We start from the raw sequence: 26,091 nt of genomic DNA on the forward strand, positions 1-26,091 counted from the left end.
TTTGTAATAGGTAAATGTTTTACTGTGTCAGTCTAAATATGAATATCCCTTTTTATATCTGGAATATGTTTGATTCTATTAATGTATTTAGAAAATTATTGATTTATTTCAGTCTTTGTCCATCCAGTATGCAGTTCAGATGTTTCAAACTTGAATTAATTTCTAAAACTTTCTATAACACAATGAGAGTTACTGTCCAGAAAAAGGTTCATTATCATGTTCAATTAAATTGTTATATGAGTAGAATAATTCAGACTTATTTTATGATTTGTGTCTGAAGGGATAAATTATATTTTCAGCCATAGAAAAATGTAAATTTATTCTTTACTTTTGCCACCGAAGCAACTTTAAATGTTGCCTTGCCACTGTGTCACTGATTTGAATGGTTTATGGTACCTTTGTGGTATGATATAATTTGTTGAAACATGTCTCATTACTCAACAAGAAATACTTTATTTCTTGTGATTTTCAGATTAATCTTGATATATGAGTGTGTTAAAATAAGAACTTTAATTTGGTTCTTGTTCCTATTATATCAGAAATCATCTGGATTACAAGTGTTAGTAGTATAATAATATAGCTGTAATAATATATGCCTTATAATATCCGTACATCTAAGTGCTCGAATCATTATTTACGAAAAAATGTTACATGGGAATCTTATTTAGCAGGTGCTATTGCACTGTTAAAAAGCTTTTGTAAAAAACTTCATTTCAATTTAACATTATTTAGAAGGTAATTACACATGATCATTCTCCATTTACTAAATGCATTGAAACATCATTTTTGAATCACCAAGCTTGGATGGTTCAGACGTTCTGTGGGCTTTGCTATCGGCATCTTCGTTCTAACAAATTGACAATTTTGATTTCTGTTAGGTTGGTAATACATATTACGAGCAGTTAGTACTTGTAAAGCTTTGGTAAATTATGAAATGGGACAAAATTTAATTTTCATCGGATTTTTACGCGACTAGTCACATCTTAAAATGTGCCTAATTACAAAACCTGTTTTTATTTGGGAGAAGTTAAGCTTATTTTAGCAGAAAAAAGTAATGAATTACTAAATAAAATTTTATATTTTTTGTTGTTTTCTTGCTTTAAGTATTTTCTCCTGTTGTGGATATTTGCTCTGCACATAAAAGGACGCATTCAGTTTTTACACTCGGTTGTTAACAAGTGGCAATTGTGTTTGTGCCTGTCCTCAATTAATGATAAACTATTCATAACGTAACAACAACATTGTAGCATATGCTAAGGTAATGCAGTCCTCCAAAGTACATTACAGATGCAGTCACTTTTAAAATAAACTTCTCTTATCTTGTAGTCAAGGGTAGGAAATGTTTGTGGGCTGTTGTGAGGTTCTATAATAGGTTGGGAATTTCTTGACTAGCTGAGTGTACTGTTAGCTTCTCAAGAAGGATTCTGTTCTATGGATTTAGTTGGTTAATTTATAGATTGTATGAGAAGATGGGGCAATGAAGTGGGACTTCGACCTTCGATAAACTGGGAAATGGTTTTCAAAAGAGAAAAGCGTTAATGCATATTTTATTAGAACGAAATATTCTACTTTCTCCCAAACAAGTAAACTATGAATAACTTTCATTACTATCATATAGAATAAATGTAAATTATATTTATTTCCAAGTTTAGAAAACATAAAAATGAAAATGTTGACTTTAATAAAGTCGAGACTATTGAAGTAAGTGTCCATAAGACGACATACTGTATTCTTAATGCTGGTTGTTCCGTAGAAATGCCCAAAGTATGTATAAAGACCTTGAAAATAAATCACGTGCAAATAAATCTTCATAAGTGTGTGACGGATTTATTGACAAGGTTACGCAAATTATCGATCACTGGATTGCATCAAATTTCGCAAGCATATATACATGTTGAATCAAAAGTATGTTTGCAAACTTCGTGTGCACAAATGTGTCAATGAATGGCTTTACGTACAAAAGTAAGTCCCGCTACATGCCTATGCAGGCACTTGGGGGGAGAGGGGGTATACCTCCTACTCTTTCTTGACCTCGGCACCAGATGGGGGTGAGTGGTCAGTATCACGCCTCGGCCGCGCTTTACCCCCGGGAAACGACCCCGGTACCCATTGGAGAGGAGGCTGGGTGGGCCCTAGAGCCGGTCTGGACGCAGAGGCTAGAGGAAAAATCATCTGCCCCCTTCGGGGATCGAATCCCGAGCGCCCAGCCCGTAGCTACGTACAAAAGTACTGCATATAAAATAAAGACATAAACATTATGGAACACACGGAATTAAAACTATAGAGAAAATACCAGGACGAAAGTACCAGAATTGTTATATTATGCGTACATTTCCTGGATTGTTTAAGCTATAATCTACCTCTACGTCAATATTTCTAAAAGAAACATTTTGGAGTAGAATTTAGGATGACTTTTGTGATTTGTGTCAACAAAGGAGAGTTTCTTGAGAATCTTACACATTTCCTTGTATACCTACTTGTTCTGTTCACGTGATTTTAGCATGATGTAATTACCAAACATATAAACAAAGGGCTCGTATTAAGAAAGAAGGTTTGAATTTCAAATTATCTCCTTAGTATTGATTTTGTCTTTAACATCTTTTTGGTAGATTGCAGTCTTCTGGGTTGTTGCGCCGTGTAGTCTGGTTGATTTCCACCGACGTTTCAGAGGTCATGCTACCTTCTCATCAAGACTAAACTGCACAACAACTCAGAAGACTGCAATCTTCATACTCACCGCTGTGAAAACCTCAAATCCTACAAGTTTTTGGTATATAACAAACTTCCTTTTACACAAATAGGCCTATTCATTTTTATATGTATATATCTCCCTGATTGGCAATTATATACCTAACTCACGAAGATATAGAAACCAAACCTAATTAAAGGGTATAAAGTCATTGTTTAATAAACCAGTGCCATTGTGCGTCTGTTTGGAAGCGTTCGTCTTGATAGCATCGTATGATCTATTGCGTACTATTGCAATGTTTGGTATGTTCCGTCTGCTGTAGATTGAGTGTCCGAAGCAAAACTAATGTATCTGACATTTTATTCTTAATGTGAAGAGTATCTTTATAATACGTACTCCACCAAACATTGTTTGATCAAATCAAGGAGAATGGATGTGTAGGGCATGAATACGAAACTTCAGGCTATAATTCTGAAGGAAACATAACTCTGTGGAGATAGATGGGAGGATAATATTAAGTAGCTCTTATTCAGGTTCGAATCTGGGTCGTTATATCCACTATTCTAAACTTTTGTGATTTTCTTCAAACCCTCCAGGAGAATTGAATGATGGTGATTTGATACAGCTACAGTGATGAAATTTACTGCGTTAAGAAATATTATTGTCAGTAGCACGTTACAATGTTCCCACATCGAAAAAATTTGTAGCCTAAATACACTTCGATTTCCCGCAAATGTAAAAACACCGATCTTTTATAGGGATTGACTGTGATATTAACATCTCAGCTTCATAATTTTTACTCTTCAACAGAAATTATTTGATGATTATTTCGAAGAGGACAGAGAAGGTATGTGGTAGGCCCGCACATGGGACGATGAGAAGTACGTACTAACCGTTTAAAGGTCTGTTGTTTCGATTATATGCACATATTACTTTAACAGTCGGCAAAGCTGCGTTTGTCCGTAGAGAAGCGTATATTTATGGGTTTCGTATGTTACTCAAAATAAACTGATCATTTCTGTCAACGGAATTTTCAAAGTGATACTTGTAATGGAAAAGTGTTGCATAGTTCAGTTTTCTAGCTACGTCCTAGTTGCTACCAAACAGTCGCAGACTATCTAATAGGCTCCATGTTAGTTTCGTGAAACCAGCAAGTCTGTGTAACACTTCATTGATTACAGAGACTATCAAATGGCAATAAGATAAAATTTCATATATGCAAGGATATCAAAGCTTATTTGAAAGAATTACAGATTTCTTTGCATTCGTGCTAAAATTTGTCATCAAATATGTCCTGTTTACAAACTTATCTGCGATTCCTTAAGCCAGCGTGAACCACCAACTGGCGGTCCGCTGGCCACATCCGGCCCGACACTACTTGCTACCAGACTGCCCACATAATTGTGTGTTAATTTGTTACGAGTAACTACAAGTTTATTTTATTTTATTTACTCCAAACGATTTGAAAAAAGTCGTCTGTTTCTTTACGTACAAGTGCTACAAGTGTCTTTAAACCTTATCGTAAAACTTAAGATTTCCAGCAAAAAATTGTGTCAGATACAAACTTACATTTAAAACAATAAATATCTTTATAATAATTTGTGCATTTTTCAATATCGTTTATATTTTAACATATAGACATGCTATGGTAACGAAAATTGGCTATTAGTTTATAAAAAAGTGCCAGGAGGCTGAAGAAATAAGTTGGTTAAGCACATATAAATATAAAAATTGGCCCTGGGGTTAAAATGCTACAAGGCCAGCTTTTGTGACCGCTTTTCTGTTTGCACAGATTCAATCAAACATGAGTAACATACGTCGGTCCACAGATTACATCAGGCTGTAAAGCTAAAAATAATCTATAAATATCCACAAATGAACGAAAGTTATTCATTCGGCCCTTTGCTCATAGGCAACCTTCGAATTAATATTTTGTTTTTCTATTTGACAGCAGCGTAGACAGCGTTACACTACAAGTTTCTCATGTCAGTTACCTAGGTGTGAGCGTATTGAATTTTGTAAGTGTTATAAAATTCATAGAATTATAAGAGTTGTTTCAGTAGGTGAGGAATGAAATGAAAACGTGCCCCTTGTAACCTCACATCGTTTCCAACGCTAATGTACGGCTGTGAATTTATTCACCTACGATAGGATCCGTCCGCAACCAAATCAAGTAGAGTTTATATCGCCACACCCTGTTTATTTAATATAACATCTACGTCTAGGTCGCAGAAGTGTTCTCTTACCTTCACGTTTCCCGACTAAAATGTTTTATACGTTTTTCATATTTTCAAGCGTGTTACATTTCCCTCTGATTTTATACTTCTTAATATAACGAAACTAGAGACTATTTTAGAATTTTGCATTGTATAAAATGTAGGCATTTTATATATAATACTAGTCACATCGAAAACTACTAATGTTGTCTACAAACAGTTTCTTTGGAAACTTGAATTTTGAACGAAATATATGTTACAATGAATAATACTTGAATTTTTCACAAACTTTATCTGAAAGCAACATGCAAAATGAAGAACGCGCGTCTGTCCTCTGTAGCCCGTAGAAATGCACAAGGCGGACAAGCGAGAAATGGATGATGTCTCTCTCATGAGAGTGTGGAGGGCACAGCGTAAGAAATTGTCTCTTCGGCCGTATAAACTCTAAGAGACTTTCGTACCGATGTGTTGAACCACCCCCTCCCAGTGACGAGGCTGCCATTTTCTGATTAGGGAATGAAAATGGTCATAATTAAATCATTTGGGGATCACAGAATCCACACCAAGTTGCTAATCATGTACGTGACAGTCTGAAGGTGAAGGTTGTCTGTGATGTAAGTAGAACACAAGCTTTCGCCGAGGCTACCATTATTAGTTACATGCTTTCCGATATGCTGAAGAACTTCCTCATTCCACAGTTGTTTGTAAAGTCCGTAATTTGACGACAAGGTGGGGGCCATGATCTGTTATTAAAGGAATGTGTCGCTGTACCTGTACCAGACATTCCCGGAAGATAAATAGGTCATGGGAGCTACATTCCTTGGTCACCCAGATCACCCGACCTGAAACCCATGAAAGATAATGTTTACATTCCACCCTTCCCAGTGGTCTTTCAAAAGATGTCACTTTCCGAACAAACTGTGGGTCGAATTAGAATGTCGTCTGGTTATCTGTCGCATAACCAGGGGTAGCCGTATTGAACACTTGTAAAAACAACTTTAACAAATTCTCTGTAATAAACTGTGACGTGAGGTTTGCTGTCTTCTAGGTTGTTGCGCCGTGTAGTGTGGTAGATGTCCACCAAAAAATCAGGGGTGCTTGTTGTCTGCATCATCAGGGCGATGAGTGTTGATGGACGAGGCAACAAACACCACAAGCCTACACGACGCAATGGCCCAGAAGACAGCCATATTTATACCCGCCATCGCAAGAACGTGAAATTTCAACTGTGTTGTGATATGTATTATTGTTCGATTGGTCACAATAAATTTTCAGATTTACGCGATATATCCTGTGCTTTCAATAGCCGCAAGTTTTACATAACCAATTTACCTGTTAAACATTTAACCTTTAGCTTTAAAATCCCCGTTCACCTGCTCGCCCAATTGAAATCCCTCAGTTACGCTACGTTGTACATGTTTCCATAAAACAATGTATGTTTATTAAAAATCCAAATACAGCACTGAAATAAATTACACATTGTTCATTAGAGGGCCGAAAGATTATTTATAATTGAAAGGAATATCACACTATTTACATTTTATGCTATTATTAGATTAATATTTTATAAAATGTGATGTTCTTAATAGGGGAGATTGGGTAAATGGTGGTCACTTAAGAGAAAAGCTATATGAAACGAAAAGTATACACAAAGTTGAAACTTTTTATAAACTGGCATTTAGTCTGAAGGGGCAACTTCTAAAGTATGCAGTATTAAATGCGTTGAACGTAACACAAATTCTGCAGGAAATGATAACTGAAGACGTAGCTTCGACCGGTGTTCCCCACCCTTAGGGGTAATGACGGTCACTATTTGAGCTTCAGGATGCCACTGAAATAAATAAGATAATGAGTAAATAAAATGTGTTTTCTTAGTAAGTAATAGGCATATATCTTAGTTTACAAAATGTGTACACGGCTAAATCATTTGAACGTACAAATTCTAACGGAATGTTAAGATAGAAGTCTTCAATAACCTTTTTCATTTTATATTTCTTCTTCTCAAATACAGATCACAAAGATAACCATCCGGAAATTCCCAGCCACTTCATTCTCCATGTGCCCAGATATCACAGCCTGTGCATCTGTACCAGAGTTCTCCGCCTTTTTCAAATTCTTCACAAATGAAACATATTTCACAATCTGTTTCTATGTCATCCTCTTCATTTTCGTCACAAATATTTCGATCGTTTACCTCGGTGTCCTCTTCTGATGGTCAAGTCCAGCTTTTCTTCAGATTCTTCCTGCAGCGTTTTCTCTCTCTTTGGGGCTTGTTTCCTTATTCTGCCTTTTCTTTGGAAATATTGCTGTTTGCCTACTTCTATTCTGTGCTTCTGCATTTCTCTTTATTGCTTTCCTTTCTGAAGAATCCTTCTTGGGTGTCCCTGTCAGAATCTCCGAATGCTGCTTGCCTCTGCTTTTTCTGCAATGTGTCCGTGGACCCACCGTAGGTAATGGAGATCCTTGACCGCCATTACCCCAAAAGCGTAACCTCAAACGAAAGGCGTGTTGCCGTGAACTAGCACATATTTATTCATAACCATCTACGCAATTATAACATCCAACTCTCACATGTTATGTACACCCACAAGAAAAATTCATATACTTCAAAGAAAGTCCACTCACCTCAGATATTTCAAAGTAAAGTATTAGATCCCTGGAGCACAAAACGGACACATGCAACTATCTAGGTAACTGCAATAGAAGCAAATGGCTAAATTCGCTGTTGAACTTCACTGAATCAAGCACTGGATGTAAGTACCAGTCTGAAGTATCTATCTGATTCCGTTCGTCACAAAATTTCCTGACCGGCATTACCCCGTCTTCCCCTATACGTAATCATATACCAGTCTAGCACTTGAGGGTCAGTTTTGCTTGTCACAGTTTCCAGCACGACAGGCCTCAATAGAATATGCACTCATTACTTATTACTGGCATTGTTTCAATGGATTAGAACCAAAATCAATGACCACAATTCCATGTTACATGATGCGATGCGCTCCTTTTACGGTGGGAAAACTAAGGATACCAGTGACGTGTCTTAAAACATATCCAGCATGCATTTTAATATTCTGGTATTTACAATGCCAACTTGAATTTACTTATTTCATTAGGCTGCATAATTTATCTCGAATTTGTATAGGACTAAGTGCCCTTATATTAAATGCAACCGAAGTCCACGTGACCACTTACATGAATGCTGCTGACTGGCAGACACGTGAATCAAATTTAACTGCTCATGTTGCAAAAGAAGTCAAAATATTTTACAAGGGGGCCGGGAGCACGATCGGCACTAATGTTGGCAAGAGTCGTGTCAAGCAACTTGAGCCCCGCCTCGCTTGCTACTTTATTTTGTTCTTATTTGATACGTAATACACATACATAGTATTCACTCCGAAATGTTGCATTCGATTTTGCTTCCTACGAGATATAATAAAGGCGAATACACTTGTTCGGAAATGTGTGAAACTTAAGCAGGTTATATAAGCAACTGTCAGACTTCAGTGAGATTTCAAGTTCTCACATTGGTGAAGATGTCTGTGCTGTCCTTCTGGGTTGTGGCGCAGTGTACAGTTCGGCGTCTTACACATGGTCGCCGTAAAGACAATGCGCCACAAATTTTGACGAGTCCAGTGACAGAGGTAAGAGATTAAAGGAACACGTGGGTTAGTTAAGCTAAAACTTAAACCAGTGCACCTAGAATTTTAATTACCACTACTCTTCTCCTCGCGCACTGCTCAGCGGTCACGTCTGAAAAACTGAACTGCAGATGTCAACGTTTGGAAGTATTATAACACGGCATCGCAGACCAGAACATGACGTAAATTTCTTTATCATCTTGAAGAATGTTCGAGTCTATTTCATAATTGCAGGAAACTATCTTAAGTTTTGTAACACTAATATGAATATTTCAATCTAGTAATGCTGTACCAACTGGACGTAGGCCTATATGAATGGTTTGTTACTAATGAGAAAAGCTTTGACCTTGGAAGAGCATACACACGTGGAAGTCCGATGACGATAAATCTATAGCCAGAAATTTTATCAGTTTTAACGCATTTGTCAAAACGCTACATTATGCATTGTTACAGCTTTCTGATGAGGTCCACCGCATGTCATCCTCCCCCCCCCCCCCCCCCCCCCCACAACATACATCTTCACTGCCAAGGCAGAAACCTTTCTCCACAGTAACTTGAAATACTTGTGTGTTTATTTGCGTCACTGGCTTCTTCCGATTTCCATTCGCCATTCTTCTGTTTTTATCCACTGCCCTTCTTCCACTCGTCTGTCAACCATTGCATGATGGAGTTACTTATCCATCTACATCTTGGTCTTCCTCTCCTTCTTCCACCTGTTAGCATCGACTCGAAGTGTCATCTGCTATCTGCCATTTTTTAGGTATTCAAGGGTAATAATTGTCTGGTTTTCATATAATCCAAAATATTTTAAAAGCTATTTTCGCTGTCGGTATTTTTCGTTTGTTTTCTTCTTAAAATCACATTATGAAACCATACAATGCTATAAGTAAAGCTGTCCCGCTACACGCCATGTAGGCACTTTGGGGGAGAATATGTAAAGCTCCTCATTCTTAACCTCGACACTACATGGGGTGAGTAGTTAGCGTCACACCCCAGCTGCACTTTACCCCCAGGAAAGGACCCCGTAACCCATTGTATAGGAGGCTGGGTGTGCACCAGAACCGGTCTGAACGCAGAGGCTAGAAGAAAAATCCTCTACCCCCGTCGGGGAACGAACCCAGTCCGTAGTCAGCTACCCCGGTTCCCATGCGATACAGAATTTTTCATTATTTTGTGTAATTCTCCTTGTAACTTTTCCTTTTATCACATAATATAGGCGTAATATTCACAATGGAAATTCCACACTGTCTCAAATTTATTCTGACATGAATTCTTCAATTATGGATTCCAGCTTCAATAGTTTCAACCACAGAATATTTGTAATTATGACAGTGTTTTATAGCTCTTTCCTTTGACGAATAAAATGCATCATGATTTCTGGGTTGATAAATAATCCCTTTGTTTTAAATTCAATGTCAAAAACGAAGACGTCATATGTACTGGGAGTTTACTGTTTGTTTGTTCTGCGCGTCAGAAGGAAAATTTGTGCACTCTTATTTTGCGCAAATATTTGAGGCCCTCCAACCGTATTCTCTAATATTGGAACTTCACTGTAAATAGGTGTTAATGTTTAAACAAAAAAATTCTGCACATCGAAACGTCTGTTGTACAATCTACTCTCTTTTTTTTTGAAAAAATAAATGACATTATTTTAGTGAAAAAAAAATTATAGTGCTTTCCTTTGACTGCAATATTCCCCACTCTTTATGTTTATTCTGTGCCTTTACAAGCCGGTACATAGTGTTACGTCACCACTTTAGTTAGCTTGGACAACAAATTGTTTTCTGGTATGCCATGAGACCAGTGTGTGATACGCACTGCTTTATCCGCCTTTAGCCTAATTGCTGGGATTTCTCTCTCTTACAAGCAAAGGAAATTCAGAATCGCATCTGAATATTGCAAATGACCGAATGAGGAAATTATATTTTATGGCAAACAATCCCTTTATATTATACATGGGATGCCATTTCTGCGTTGTAACGAGTGGAAAAAAAAACTTTTGTTTGTCTCAGTCGAATAAGAAAAAGTGGCTTATTTCCACGGTGTACGAAATGTTGTGTACATTATAAAACTGAAATTGTGTGTGTTTTTTGCGTGCGGTTATAGCTCGAGAACAGACATACAGATTTTCGCCAAATTTTGCATGCGTATTCCTTGAGACCAGGGAGATATTTTAGAAAAGTTAAAACTCCGAAAAATGTTATGGGATTCGAAACCCTGTGATGGCAGTTTCTGTATCTTGGAAACTAAGCACAACAGAAGAACTTCGCCAGGACCGAAGCCGTTTGATTTAATGCGATTACAGGAACAACGCCACTACCCCGAGAAACTCTCCTGGGTTCTAGTCTAGGTGAAGATGGTTTTTGTAGCTCAGAAACTAAGCACGATGTAGGTCGTAAGGAACAACTGTTTGAGCGAGATTACAGGAGCTAACCACTGAACAGTTCTGAGTTCGAGTATCGGCAAAGGCGTTGGGTCCAAGGATGATGATAATAATAATACTAATAAATTTTTCTATTATATTAATACGAATCAATATAGATTGATGAGACCTACGTTAAGCTTTCGGGAAATAAAAATTATAAGAAACGTAAGCATTTGTCGACTTACTCCGTGGTAACACTGGTGGCATTGTGCTGGTGGTTTCTTATACGTAAGGAGTCTGTAGGATCTGACAAATCAAATAGATGATAAATTTAATTCATTAAACGTGAATTTTAAAATTGCGTAATTTTGAGCTCGCATAATTTTCGATGTGTGTGTTCTTTGTTTGTTTGTTTGTTTGCTTGCTTGCTTGTACTCGCACTGTCAGCAGTCTGTTGGAGCTGTTGGTCTGAGACGACAGAACAATTACAATTTGTTCTTTGCTAATATTGCTGTTTCTTAGATTCTGAAGTGTTTGAAGAATAATCAAGGACAGGCAGAAAAATATGAGAAATGCATACTAATTTTAGTCGAAAAACCTAAGTAAATAGGCCACTTCGGAGATCGAGGTGTATTTGGTTGGCTAATATAAAAATGAATCTTAAAGAAACGGGATACTCGGTTTTGGGCTGGATCCATGTGGCTGTTGTTAACATGGTAATGAACCTCGGGTTTATAGGAGACGCTTAGTTTCTTCAGAAGCTGAGTGACTATTGATTTCTGAAGAGTACTCCGCCGCCGCAATCGACCTAACTATATGAAGTACCAAACTGTGTTTCCGTCCCAGATTTCCGTGTTTACCAGCCTTGCCAATCGATTTGTCCTTTCCGTCAAAATACCCTTAACCTGAAAGTCAGTCAACACAGGTTCCAACTCCTCTCTATTCGCTACTGGAAGTGTTAAAATGCTGAGTGTATTCTTCAAAGGCTTTCAACACAAACTGAAGTCTTGAACATCTTATCGTAATCATTTTTATTTGAAGCCCAAGGGATGGTTCAAAGTAGTTAGTAGGTGGCGTACAATACAACGTAACACAACACAGCACAACAGAATAAAGTCTGCCAGTTTGACACAAACGCGTAAAAACTTCTGATGATTACTAGCGTGTATTATGGGCAAGCAGTGAGCGCTCAATCAAAAGTTAAAAGTTGTTTAATAAAGAAGTTACATTCTTTTTCTGAAATTATCTCATAGAACATACATGAAAATTTACACTTTTATTAATTTTCATGGAATCCCAAGATTTAAGTACGCAGCATCAAATAGAATATTTCTTACAACTATTTATACTCCATATTATGATAGATAGTTTATTGATTGATTAGGGGTGTTACCATTGAGCAAGTTACTTAGTGCTGTGACAGGAGTTTGCAAAGTGTGAGACGAAGTTCGCATTTTCACGCTGGTTGTCATTTTATGGTTTTATGTGATGAAAAATATTCTAAATGATATTCATGATCAGTGACACCAAAGACCGGATATCCTGACACGTTTTTCGTGGATTTCCTCAGTCCATACAGGCATCTTCCGAGATAGTAGCTTAAATTAGGCCACGACTCCTTTGTTCCACGGCCTTTAAAATTATTTAATTTGTAATAATTTAACGGTATATAATTTGAGACATCGAAAGCATTGTTAAATAGGTGACATTTCAGGTTCTCATGGCTAATATGAAGATGACTGTCTCATGGGATGCTTTGCAGTGTAGTTTGGTAGAAATTGATCTATTTTTCAGAGGAGCTTACTACTGCCATCATCAAGGCAATGATCACCCTAACATTTATATCTATCGCTAAAGAAATTATAAACACAATTAAATCAACTGCATAGATCATGTAACATGGAGTGATAGGATGTTTGTAAAATGTGAAATGGAAAGGATTTGGGGCAGAAGTAATCGCGGCTTATTTTATTCCGGTATTTGCATCGAAGGACTGAGGAAAACACGAAAAGGCTGTCGGGGTTGCTTGTTTCTGTGCCAAAATTACAAACCGTGACGTGCGAAAGGGTGTTAAATTATACTATGTGACTTTCGATCTCCAGTATCGAAGATAACTGTCATATCGATTGCGTTAACTCTATCCTTCAGTTCAAAAAAATTCCCAAAGAAATTTGTCAACGTAAGATTTGAGGTTTTCACAGTGGTGAGTATGAAGATTTCTGCCTTCTGGGTTGTTCCTGATGACGGAGGCAGTATGACCTCCGAAAAGTTGGTAAACATGTACCAGACTACACGGTGCAACAACCCAGAAGACAGAAATCTTACGTTTGCCAACGTTAATATGGAATTTGGGATTTTCCAACTTGGAATTACCGACCAGTCATTGAACAAATACGGACTATACCGTTTGGCACATTCTGAACGCTAATGCGCAAGAAAATATATTAAGCCAGAGAAAATGATTGCGCCGTTGTAATGTAATCTTACCGAGAACGAGTTGTTCATAAAGTATTTTCACCTGCCTCCTAATCAAACCACAATGATCTGTCTTTGAACACCAAATTAAATTTGGGCTACTTCAAAAATCTGTTTAGCATGGCAAGAACATCTTGACAGGCTGACAGGCTTCTAGAAAATAATTTTACTTCGTGAGTTGTTAATAAACACGAACAATGAACTGGGTACTATAAATCGAGAATCCAGTTTACTCTCCGGTCGAAAGCTGAAGAAATGAAACACACTCGTTTACTTTTGAAATGTCAGCAGAACACTTAAAGCGTTAAGCTGTACGTGTGATTTGCTTATTTATTGATGACATCACTTTTGGGTTTTCTGTAAGAGCCAGTTTCAAGACATCGTTACATTCATGTATTTACATTCGCTCCAAAGTCATTGTTAACGATGTATAATAAATGTTTATGAATCCATTACCGACTTACGAGTCATGTACCACGGACTGCACCTGGTCACAGATAATAACAAGAAAGATATGGATTTCCCATCCATAGACAATGAATAGGTTACAGTGAACCTTGACGGTCTTAGTATGGATTCAGGAAAAACTTCGTTTGAATGTGGATCACTTAACCAGAACTGGGATTTTGTCTCCAGTCAAATGTCTGGATAACATTCTGGAATATGCTTTAATTACTAACGTCCCATTTGAAATAGCATTCATAACCTTCATCCATTTTTTATTAGACTCTAAATAAGACCAAGCTGTCTTGAACACACAGAACAGAATAGATATACTTGTAATTTATAATATTAATACTTTTGTATTAGTCAGTTTGTTTGATTTAGTACCGTAAAATACGACCTTTACTAACATCGTCATCACACTTTTTCACAACCTAAGGTTTGTTAGCGTTCCATATTTGTTTATTTTTTGGCCATGCAGGACTTTATATTGGCAATACCGTTGTATTATTCAACGATGGTGCTGATAAAGCCCAGACGAATTGCGTCCGCAAGACAGTTACGAGTACAAATATTAAAAAGTCACTGAATGTCATGTTTGCATTTTCGAAGATGGCTGCCTGCTGGGTTGTAACGTCATCACCAAGGCGATTGCTCTGACGGTGGAGGCAGCAAGGGCAAATGAAACGGTAAACTTTGGAGCCACATCCCAAAAGACAGCTATCTTAATACTCAGTGCCATAAAAAGTCAGATGGTAACGATATTTTCTTTAGACATGGGGAATCTTCTAGTCTCTAATTGCATAGAATATAATTACGAAGAAGCTAATAGTTACTAGACTAGTCGATAGATTTCCGATTTATATAGAACCTGAACGTATAGCATAATACCTCGCAATAGCCCGTCCGTATCTTGGGTCATTTGAATCCAGTTCATTGTTTTTAATTCCATTTTAATAGCAGCTTTAACATAATCTCCCAAGTGGTTCTTCCTCTTATGTTTTCGTATGCATTTTTTGTCTCATCATGTGTGATACATATCCCTCCAATACTTCTACTGATCTAATGGTGTCAATTACCGATTATGAGCTTCTAATTAAGTATTTTTCTCCAGCCTCGTGTTACATCCTGTCTCTTAGGTCCGAACATTCTCCCCAGCCCTATATTGCCAAACATTGTCAATTTGTCCTTCCCATGGGGAGAGTGATAATGTTTCATACACATATAACACGACAGGTAAAATTATGGTTTTGTATATTTATGTCTGCTTACAGATATGATATGAGAAGATTCTAAACGAAAGTGTTGCAAACGAGTAGTTCAAAGGGAGGAATAAATGCACTGCAAATTGGTCCTTACTAACAGTTACATACACGTACTTTTATCGATACCTCTATAGTGAACATGTTTGGAATGTTTCCATTATAGGGCAGCTGTATTTTTGTATGTAACGAACTGACCACGAGCTGATGAGGCTAAAAACGCGCGTATTTCTGAGTTTAGAAACAGAATCTAATAGATGGTAGACAAGAGTCAGTAGACGGCAGAAAAATCCCAGAAATGACGTACAATCGTAAGGTTATTCAGTTTAAATATTTGAACAAAATACGCGAAGTGAATTCGAAAGAATTTTTTTGTTCAAAGGAATATGTGAAAATAACAACTGAAGCAAATATTTAAAGAAACGAAGTACATTTAATTTTCAATAAATGTTCTCTGTTGTATATGTTAGCGAAACGCAATAGTGTTTGTTTGTTTGTTGGGTCGAGCTACGACGAAGTACATAGTCGAGCCAACAAATAAGTCTTTAGGCTCAAAGTCCAACAGAGCTCAAGGCCAATATATAACTTCATGGAGATGATAGTTATTCAGATGGTCAAACGATTTCTAGCCTTTTATGGAATCAGAATGTTCATTACTATATTCACAAAAGCCTGCTACAGGATCCTCTTCTGAGCTAATTTAATCCAGTCCACATCCTCACAGCTTCGTTTGTAGATTCATATTAATATTATCCACCAGGCTTGGTATCCCAGTACGTCTTTTCTTATACACACATTGATACTTAAAATTTTAGTTTTTGAAACTGACAAATAGTCAACGCACTCTGTTCCTACTACAAAATGTATGAAAAGTGGGCACGAAATGATAAAATGAGTAGTGTGATTCAACAATAATATCAATTGTTGCCACCAAAGTATCATCGCGTACTGCCTTAAAGTACACTCCGACCAACATACATTGTTGCGTTGGGAATGCGTAAAACTATGTTTACCAGGTGACTTGACTTAAAAGAGCAATGAAGCAGTACAAGTTCAATATCGGGTGACGTAAAAATGACTTTTAAAAAACAATACTAAAATTGAACTGCTCCACGGACACTGGTGTAAGTTATGTAGAACATAACTAAGTCTGTGTACAACTAACTAACTAACTAGATGGCTTACGGAACCTGGAGGTTCATCACCGAATTAACCAAAGCCCTCCACCGGTCCCTGTCCTGGGCCAACAAAATCCAGTCTCCTTCAACTCCTATCTCCCATAGATCCCGCCTGACATTATCCTCCCATCTACGTCTAGGTCTCTCCAGCGGTCTCTTCCCCTCAGACTTCCCAACCAATACCCGGTGCACACCTCTTGTCCCATCCATGCGCGCTACATGCCCAGCACATCGCATTCTTCTCGACTTAATCACCCTGGCAATACTGAGGGAGGAGTATAAATTTTTCAGTTCGTCATTATGTAGTTTTCTCCATGTCCCATCGTCTTCTGTCCTAGGCCCAAATATCCTCCTCAACACCCTATTCTCAAACACCTGCAATCTGTGTTCCTCCCTCAGAGTGAGAGACCATGTTTCGCACCCATACAAAACAAAAGGCAAAATTATTGTTTTGTATAGTGTTCGCATCGTTTAACTTGACTTCATACTCTGCTCAGTACCATCCAAAGCTACATACGAGGTGCGATCGGAAAGTTTAAAGACTGTGTCAATAGCGGGCGAACCGGATGTAGTACGAGCTTCTGCCGCTTGGGGGTGCGACCTACATTCATAGTGAATCAGTGTGCCAGCCGGCATCATCGAATTAGCATTTGTTTCTTAGTTACGGGCGTTTTGGTAGTGCATTACACCGACCCTCCTGCGATTTCGGAATGGCGTGTGCATCAAGTTTTGCCAAAGACTCGCCAAAACGGCTACGGAAACCTATGAAATGCTAAAGCAAGCATTTGGGGAGTCCGCAATGGGTAGTGCACAAACTTTTGTGTGGCATTCACGTTTTAAAAATGGCCGAACCTCTGTCGATGATGACGAGCGTTCTGGACGACCATCTTCGAGCACAACGCCCGAAAATGTTACGAAGATTCGGCAGGCCATTCACGAAGATCGACGTCGTACCATCAACGACTTGTGCGACATTGTTGGGATAGGCTATGGGACCTGTCAGCTGATTCTAAAGGAAGAACTCCACATGCGACGCATCATGACAACGCGCCAGCGCACACCGCCCTCAAAGTTCGGCAGTTTTTGGCCTCAAACACCATGGCCGTCATCCCGCACCCTCCTTATTCGCCGTGTGACTTCTTCCTCTTCCCAAAGATGAAAATTCAGCTAAAGGGAAGGAGATTTGAGACGATAGAAGAGATTCAGGCAGAATCGCAGATGGTGCTTCACAGGCTGACAAAGAAAGATTTCCAGGGATGCTTCCAGGCTTGGCAGCGGCGCTGGGATCGTTGTGTTCACTCCCAGGGGAACTACTTCGAGGGTGATGGATGAATTTAATACCTGAGGTAAGTGTACGGGTTTTTATAGGCGCAGTCTAGAAATTTTCCGATCGCACCTCGTATTATCCGTTTTACGCACAGAATAAGCAATGTGTAATCGGGCAAACCAGCCGCGTAGAATGTTTTTTGACCGGCATTGCCATCCCATTGCTTAAATCAGGCAGTGACGAGTTGAATCACACTCGCTGCTATGGCGTGAAGACGCCAAGTGAACTGATGCGGATAGTAAAGACCACGGAAACGTGATCATTTTACATCTTCTCACAGCATGGGGTGAAATGAAAACAGCAGGATATTTGAGGCTGACTTCACTGATGCTGATAGGCCTATACCAAGCCGTAGTAACGAAAATGTAGTTACAATGCAAGAATTGTGAACTGTATTTTGAACGTGATTTAAGAACTAACACTGGAATACTATGATGGACTTAAATTTGCTTTGACATTCCCGTTCTGTATTTATGATACTAGAATTGCTGTATCAATTTAAAATAAATTTTATTCTGTTTTAAACGTAATATTTTTTGTCTTGTTTCTGAAACTGTACAGATCATTTATGAAAGTAGAAATTATAACTCTCAGAATTTGCTTTGCATTATATTTTATCATTCTGTTATAGACACATCAGTAATGTTTATGGGGTACAGTAACTAGAATTCGTACTATGAATCCTCTTCAACTTAATGACAAAGTCATCTTCACATAATAGACACTATTCTCACGAAAGATACTTTGGTAACCGAATCATGATAATTCAACCTTAAGTTAGGTTCTTCGGTTTTCTTCACTGTTTATAACCACAAATAGTTGCGGTGTCTAGAAAATACAACAGAAGAAATTTCACAGATATGTAACACCATAGAAGATCAGAGGAGAAGTAGCCGGTGTTTCTGAACAAGAAATATTCTGAATATCATGAAAAGGGTTAAATTAGATTCAGGCAATGTTTAAAGAGAAGGGGCGGAATAGTTATGACCTAAATGAGCCCCATTCTTGGTCCGTGCTAAAGTGTGACATATTTCTCGATTGCATTTCATCATGTTAAAACATGCTTACGTTAAAGAGAAATCTTAAAACTTTGCATACCGTGTAGTGTATTAGAATATGCCACTGATGATGACCTCTTGAGGTCGAAACGCGTATGACAATAGTGTCCATTATAGTGTTAATAGTTGTTAAAGAGAAAGGTAAATGCTTTGCCATGGACAGGGATGTTTTTTCCTGTTTCTAGATGTATGGTTACATTGCGTGTGCTAAACGAACAAACTGTAACAAAAAATTCTGAGAAGTCTTCATGTTTTATTTCTGTATTGTTTACTTGTTATGTGCGTTCTTGAATGCAGTGCTTGTTAGTGCATTTATACCTCCTGCAGTCGGTACTCATGTAGCGATTTGCACATTTTAAATCCATAAAGCGTATGGCGTTAGCAATAGTTGCTTACTGTTGCTGTAAAATATATTTGATATACTGGGATTAAGCCACGTTTTTTGAAGCCCGCCACAAATATTAGCCCTGAATATGGCAACTACAGTGTTTGCCGAACATTGGGAAATCTTCAAGATTCTACGCGGCCTGTCCCCTAAAAGATTCATGACATACTCCAGTGGCGGACTCTTCGTGAACACGGCCATGAATCTCACATTTCCGTTTACTAGTTGAACGACTGTCAGACTCTGGTCCACGAAGTGTGAGATTAAATGGAGTTAATAAATACTGTGGACGTAATGGCGAAGAGAAATATCCGCATTGACTTTGAAGAATATTGAACTATGATCGTCTATTTGTGGTCCATCAGCAGCTGGACTTAACACAAATAAAAGTGAACATCTGAGGCACACTATTAGTGCAGCAACTGCAATGAGTCGAAAAAATTGACAGTTTAGTTTAATATAATTTTGAGTTGATTTTAATTACTAAGCGCACATTCGTGAAATGTCTAGTACGCAGTTATATCCTTATTATTACTAATCACCGTTTCATGCTGGTTTCAATTAAGACTGTGAAAATATTCAATCATCCCCCACTGTGTCATGTTATAGAATATTCTAACGGATGTATCTGCGACTCGCTGTCTGAGGCTTTTAAAACAGATGAACTTACATCTGTAGTTAAAACAAAATCAGAATTAAGAGCAAAGCGAAAAAGAATTAACTATATATTACAGGAGAAACACAGAAATAAGGATGAGTCAAAAGTATATTTACAAACTTTGTGTGCGTGTTCCAGGATCAAAAATAAGAAATAATGTACGCCTTTATTTCCAAGTATAAGGACAGGGATGTTTTCTTTGTAACAGATGCTCAAAGGTTGTTCCTCCATTCTCAACACAGCACAAGAAAACAACGAGATAACATTCACTCTCTGAGCATCATTCGAACTCAATAACCCAATGTTTGAGCACTCCAAGATTCTACACTCCTTAGCGACCGCTCCACGATTGAGTTGTGGTTTCCGAGTTTCTGTAGCTGGACTAAATAGTATTGAAGATTTCAGTTCGTGCCGCAAAGAAAACACCATTATAAAGATCAATTGGTTAACGCTGTTTAGGGAAATAATCTCTGTTTGTTGAGAGTCATGAAACCCATTAATACACTCTGAAAGTTAAACCAGGTGGCAGATGTGAATACAATTCGTCCTCAAAAGGCTAAAGATTTGATCAGATTGATCCATTATTCAACCCTACCTTAATAAACACACGTCCCATGTCCTAGAGATACGTTTGCACATATACACGTCATGCACATCAGGGATACATTTAATTAAAAACGTAAAGTGTGTGCTGTGAGTCATCGTTGCTGAATTTGATTTGTTTTTAGGTCGAATCCTGCCCAAGGCAAGCTTATTTCTGAATAACAGATCTTACAAATTTTAATTACAAAACCATTGTCCATCGTCACCACTAGACATCTTGAATCGTGCTTTGAAAAAAAGCCATAAACAAATAAGAAATTATACTTAACAATGCAAACTAAAATACAAAAGAATGGATTGTAGAGTGAATGGCGTTTGAAGAGCGTTCTAGCATATTTATTCTGCCAAGTAGGACCACATTGACTCTCGAAAGAAAACAAAACATTGGTCTTCATCTCAATAATAGAAGTGACCTTCTGTTCAAAGCACCTCTATGCACATCCTTAGAAGCAGGTAAATAAAGCCAACATTATACCAAGTAAAGATTAATAAGAAAAGTTTGAGGTTCTCAAGGCGGTGATTACGAGGTTGGCTGTCTTCTGGGTTGCAGCGCCGTGTAGTCTGGTCTTTGCTGCCCGTGTGATGACATACTGACAGAGTCATTAAGTATATTTTAGATTTTGCATTCGGCTGACATTTCTTTCATATAAAAAAAACTTACCAGGATTTGCATATTTTTCCAGGAAAAGTGGCAAAATTTCAGCATTCTACTCAGCTTGTGCCTGACATTTCCATCTCTGCCATGCTCATCGGTCGCCATGTTTGTGTTATTGCTGGCAGGGCACTAAACCACATAGAGCTAGGGTGGGCCTTCTAATATGCTACAAGTTTTAAAATCCTTCGGAACACCAAAATGAACCTCACCTCTCTATTGAACGATGCCATTATCTTACACAAATATACAGGCTTATCTATGGATTTTATATCCAATTGTATGCAAAGTATTTGTTGTTGATTATTAATATAGCGTGGGATGGTTCATTTTCGAGCGATCAGCCATGTAAATACATGGAAGTACAATCAAACGTTTCGGAGAATTTCTCTGCCTCCATCATCAGTGTAGACATAACTTGATGGATACAGAGGAGGTGGATTGTAACTACATAATTTCACGGCTTATCGTCTGAAAATACTTCATTTCTCAGGGTATTTCTTTGGTGCTCATTATGAAGGGCTGAAGTCAAACATGATTTGTAATGACTTAGGCCCTTCTTACTGAGCACGAGAAATTCCATGGCACTTCTTGAACTGTCGTGATAAGTGGAATAGTATCCACAGCAATGGCGGAGAGGCGTACCAGATACGATATGGAACTGTGAAGGTAGAACAGTCAAAGATAGCTCGTAAGGCTAGCCGGAGAATAGTAACACATCATCGTAAAACGTCAAACACGAAATGTTTGTTACACAGAACTGCGGACTTGGAATGGATATTTTGGCACGGCCAAAGCAACGGAAAAAGACATGACATTTTTATTTTGTCACCTCACGAGGTTAACTGAAATTTTCCATCTGTGATAAAGTTTCAGATTTCCGACCATAATTTTGTACGCATTTCTAATCTCTCTCTCTCTCGTGCATGATGCATGACTTTCCCCGTCTCCGTCTACTGCTCTTTATGAAGATGACCGTCCTCTAGGATGTTGCGTCGTGTAGTCTCGTAGTCGTCGGCCGACGTTTCAGAGATGCTTATTGCCTGTCTACCCATGCCGATGGAGTCAGTATCTTTCAATCGGCAGTCCACTTCTACGGGACTACACGACGCAACATTCCAACAGACAACCATCTTCTTGATGCAGATTGGTTTAACTCTCGCAGCCATTATTACCGCCCTACTATCAGCCGACATCCACCTTCTTACTAGATTCATAGAAGAGATTCAATTTGTTGCTGAATGCCATTGTCATTATATGATTGATTGTCGAAACAGTGAACTGGCCCAGAAGAATAAATTGATAGATTTTAATCGGAGGAGCAGTGTGTCATGTATCTTGATGGTACGTCGGATAGTTGATCATTAGAATGATTTATCCGTGGACGGTAAATGGGAACATAGCAAGGAACGGAAACACCTGTTACTTAGCAGGATCTGCCTTTCAGTCTTAAAGCCAGCAGCTGCGTATCAGTTGTCCGATCACTGGCAAATATGAAGATAACTGTGCCCTATCATATACATTATCTGTTTACAGTTATTCAACTTGCTGACATCCTAAATGTGTAACACTTAAGCTTCTCACGTTGGTCTACTTTCATCGTAGATTTTTGTGGACGTTGTAAAGTGTTAAAAAAATAGGAGCAGAAACGTGTACTCCAATCTGGAGTGTATCTATTAATATTTCCAAAATGCGTTCGTTTTCTGTTTTGCTTACTGCTTTTCTCTTAGTATTACTTTATTTCTGATGCAAAGATTTTGGCTGTATAATTAAAATATATGTGTTTATATAATTACATGTGTAATATAATTATGTAAATCTCTCTGAAATATAGTTCAGTTCCTTCACTTTAGTAGCCTATTATATCAAATGTTTGGGCGCTGCATCCAAAGCACCATTCAGGCAAAGTGGTTGTAATATTAAAGTGTTCGCCTAAAATGAGTGTTAATTATTAAGTTTCCATTTTGCTTTCAAAATAATTGCTTAATTTGTTAAATATAATTCAGTATTTAAATACATATTCTGAATTGTCTTCAGCAACAAAATGAGAACAAATTTGTGTCAACAACATTCGTCCCTATTACTTTGCAAGATACATTTAAAAAAGAAATTTCTGTATAGATTTGAGGCATTTCTTCATTGCAGTTCGTTAAATATTTGCATCGACGAAAACTGTATCGAATAAAAGCTGTGGAGTTTAATATTTTTAGGATATTTACGTAGTATATTTTATATTAAATTACAAGTTTATGATTTGATGTTGCCTGTTTCTGAAATGTACATGTGTTACAATTAAACCATTAAACCCCACCACCACCACCACCACCTTGAAAGAAACTTCAAGGCCACATTGGGGTCGCAGCTTCCGCTTTGGGAAACTTTGCGGCATAGCTAGACATTACTCGTTTGAAGTCGAAGCTCGTCTAAATATCGTTTAAGAATTCTAATCGAACTTCCAAGAAACCCAACGCATTTCCATTACAAAAATAAACTGGTTACTGTTGTTTACGCAAATAATTAGCTGTTTATTTTGGGAATTACAGGAAACCCACAAACACAACTTGCAGATTTGTTAACTGTTGAAAGCAAGTGGTACATTAAGTTACCACTGTGATTTAATGGATTAATTATCTAAGCTGCGACATGTAGGGCTATGCCAATAGAAGTGAGAAGAAAAATGTAAACCTGTTGAGAGCTGCTGTTGACCTGTCGGTTAGTATAACAAAAAATGACAATCTTTTTATTGGCAAGATTTTAGACCATCAGAAACCGACACGCACTTAATAATAACAAGCCATTATCCCACTTAATACAGGGAACCGTTAACTCTTGCGTTAGTGTGTCGCTCCCATTACGAAAACTTACGCTTCATATTGGAGCATTCGGCAAGGAAAAACTCAGACGTGCTATTAGAGATTGGTCTTGAAATAAACGCACAGGTTCTTTATATTCAGGTATTTTATTTGGAGTGAATGACAAAATAATTATCTTACTTGTAACTGTAGGCATACCGAATCAATCCTTTGAAAATGTGGCAAAGATCAAGTATTTGTGGAATTTTGTTCGTGAAAAAGTTCAGAGCGGATTAAATTCGGAACGTTTCTGCTACTGTTCGGTTTAGAATCTTTTATTTTCCCTTATTCTCTCTAACGATTGAAAGATTCGAAACATGGAAAACTGAAATCTGACCTAAGTAGGATCTAAGGTTCTCACGGCGGTGAGTACGAAGATGGCTGACTTCTAGGTTGTAGCGCCTGCGTAGTGTGATAGAAATTTACCAGCGTTTCAGAAGTCCTTGCTGCCTCTATCATCAGAATCATCGCCCTGATGACGGAAGGGTGCTTAGGAGAATATTGTTGCATCATGCTGTACTCTAACTAACTAACTAGATGGCTTACCGAATCCGAATGTTCATCATCGAATTAACCAACGCCCTCCACCGGACCTTGTCCTGGGCCAACAAAATCCAGTCTCCTTCAACTCCTATCTTCCATAGTTCCCGCCTGACATTATCCTCCCATCTACGTCTAGGTCTCTCCAGCGGTCTCTTCCCCTCAGACTTCCCAACCAATACCCGGTGCACACCTCTTGTCCCATCCATGCGCGCTACATGCCCCGCACATCGCATTCTTCTCGACTTAATCACCCTGGCAATACTGAGGGAGGAGTATAAATTTTTAAGTTCGTCATTATGTAGTTTTCTCCATGTCCCATCGTCTTCTGTCCTAGGCCAAAATATCCTCCTCAGCACCCTGTTCTCAAACACCTGCAATCTGTGTTCCTCCCTCAGAGTGAGAGACCATGTTTCACACCCATACAAAAGAACAAGCAAAATTATTGTTTTGTATACTTTAATTTTCAGGTTCTTAGAAATCAGACGGGAAGACAACGTGTGATAGAATTCAGCCTGTAAGTTTGCATAACAGGCTACTCTCTGTTACATCTAAGAAACTATGAAAGTATAGTACGTGGTTTTTGATGTTTTTACAGATTTTTGTGTATTGAGTGCCGTCTTAAGAGTTGTTGCGCAATGCAATCTTTTGCCTACATACCAGCGTTTCGGACAAACAAACTGTCTCCGTCATCAGTATTGAAGGTGCCCCTGAATATGAAGACAATGTGCTCTTTGGAAACAGCGAAAAGATTGCATGACGCAAGAACCCAAAAGACAGTGCTGCATTGTAGGACGGGTGAGATCAGTAAGTCTGACTTATGTTCAGTCAGCCATTATATTTTAATTTGCAAGATAGAAATTTGGAAAAGGCTTCGGCTGCTTTTTAAAATTTCCATGTTTTTGAAATCGCAAATCGTTATGAAACTCAGTTCGCCGTCACTTAATAAAAACACATGTCTAGTTACAAAACTATTTATCATAATCACAAATTACGTTTAATGAAATGATTAGATAATGGGATGACACTTGTACGAAGAAACTTATTGACATCATATGAATCATAAGAACGCTGGAAATAATAAAGTAATGCTGTGACGAAGACATCTTCGAAATAATTCAGGTGTTTGTACGTATCAATATACCACGAATTTCCAGTTCTTACTCCAGTCTTTAGTGTACATTCATCCAAATAACTGTTGGTTGGATTACTAGGTAACAGACATATCTCGTAATCACTAATGTGTGACTAACCGATGTGAAATTGTTTATCGATATAAAATCATATTATCAGTTTAGAAACTCGTAAATTTTTCAAGGACAGTATATACCTACTTAAACCTAAATTCAGTCTTCGAACCAAAGTCTACATTGTCACTAATTAAAATTTTTGAAGTTATTTCAATAATACACTTCAGTCTTCAACATTTTTCTCGGCAATGGTCAGCTTTTATATGAACACCTGCGTATACAACAATGTAATAAGAAGTATTGGAATTTCTAAACCACAACTGCAACAATATTGACCGAGCATGCAGTATAATAGACTGAATAAACCGTATTACACTCCATTCCTTTACTAATTGTTACGTCATAGTTTCCTTCGGCATTGTCAACAATCCGCTTTCGTTAGTGTGGAAAGAGCTGAGCTGTGAAACGCTTGTAGGAGAAGTGTGTTGTAGACGAGATGCTTTTGTGTTTTTAAAAGTCTTTCACAATAACCAAAGTACTTATCTTCTGTGAATTACTA

At 38.0% G+C, this 26,091-nt stretch overlaps 1 protein-coding gene across 1 annotated transcript in view; it reads left to right on the plus strand.

Annotated features, from left to right (window-relative positions):
- The window catches only part of LOC110829941 (very long chain fatty acid elongase AAEL008004), a 124,843-nt gene that overhangs the window by 716 nt on the left and 98,036 nt on the right, over positions 1-26,091 (plus strand). The gene's annotated exons all lie outside the window — the stretch shown is intronic.

This window comes from Zootermopsis nevadensis, unplaced genomic scaffold (assembly GCF_977971745.1).
Source record: "Zootermopsis nevadensis isolate Lab colony 2312 unplaced genomic scaffold, Znev_1.0 Znev_ptg000001l, whole genome shotgun sequence".
Taxonomy (NCBI): Eukaryota; Metazoa; Arthropoda; class Insecta; order Blattodea; family Termopsidae; genus Zootermopsis; species Zootermopsis nevadensis.